The sequence below is a fragment of the Neophocaena asiaeorientalis genome, unplaced genomic scaffold, assembly GCF_003031525.2.
Source record: "Neophocaena asiaeorientalis asiaeorientalis breed wild unplaced genomic scaffold, Neophocaena_asiaeorientalis_V1.1 scaffold154, whole genome shotgun sequence".
In the NCBI taxonomy this organism is placed as follows: domain Eukaryota; kingdom Metazoa; phylum Chordata; class Mammalia; order Artiodactyla; family Phocoenidae; genus Neophocaena; species Neophocaena asiaeorientalis.
Window position 1 is genome coordinate 5,423,526 of NW_020172982.1, and position 1,244 is coordinate 5,424,769.

Sequence of the window (1,244 nt, forward strand, 5' to 3'; positions counted from 1 at the left end):
GTGTGCCCTCCCCTCACATCTGACTTCCTTTGTAACCAAGGATACGGCAAAATTGATGCTGCGTGACTTCTGAGGCTCGGTCGGAACACTTGTGCTGCCCTGTAGACCGTGTGCAGAAGCCCTGTAACTACCTGAAGAGACAGAAAGCCCGGGTTGACCCTCAGAGCTCCAGCTCCTGCTCTCTGGGCTCTGCCTACTGTCTGATTGCCATTCATGAGAGACTCTGAGCTAGAAATGCCCAGACAGGAGCAACTCCTGACCCATAGAAACCATCAGAGGTAATAAAATGATTGCTCCATTTGAAGCCACTGAGTTCCGAGGGGTTTTGTGACACTGCAGTAGTAACTGGAATATTCCCTATAAGAGGAGAGGATGTTAAAGCAGCATCAGTGTGGGGTCCTTAGTCACTAACAGGAAAAATGGGCTCTGGCCAGCCGAAGCAAACTTAATGAGATACAGGTCTAAGTTAAGAAGTTAGAATAGAACTGAAGACATATACTGTACAGTGAATCGATAAAGCCAAAAATCGAGGCTTTGAAACAGCTCATAAAGTAGATACGCCTCTAGTAGGACTGATTAAGGGGGAAAAAAGCACAAATAAACAAAATTAAGAATGAGAAACTACAGAATTGATAGAGATTAAAGAGAATTAAATAACTTTATTCCAATAAATTTGAAAACTTAAACATCACGGACAAATTCCTATAATAATAATTTATCACAGTGACTCAGGAAGAGTAAGAAAGTCTCTAAATCTGTAATGATGAATTATGGTTACCATTAGTTACATGTGACTCTGACCCCTGAAACATAGTGAGTGTCACTGAGGGACTAAACTTTACATTTCAGTTAATTTTAACTAATTTAAATTTAAGGACGGGAACAGTATAAAGTATTTTTCTGTTCAACACAATTTGACTGTTTTGGTAGACTATATTTCGCTTTATTGCATCTCATAAGATATCATCGCTGCCTCGGGGTGTGTTAAGATGTGTGCCTTGTGTGCTTCCCTGGTGGGGCAGTGGTTAAGAATCTGCCTGCCGGGCTTCCCTGGTGGCGCAGTGGTTGAGGGTCTGCCTGCCGATGCAGAGGACACGGGTTCGTGCCCCGGTCTGGGAAGATCCCACATGCCGCGGAGCGGCTGGGCCCGTGTGCCATGGCCGCTGGGCCTGCGCGTCCGGAGCCTGTGCTCCGCAACGGGAGAGACCACAGCGGTGAGAGGCCCGCGTACCGCAAAAAAAAAA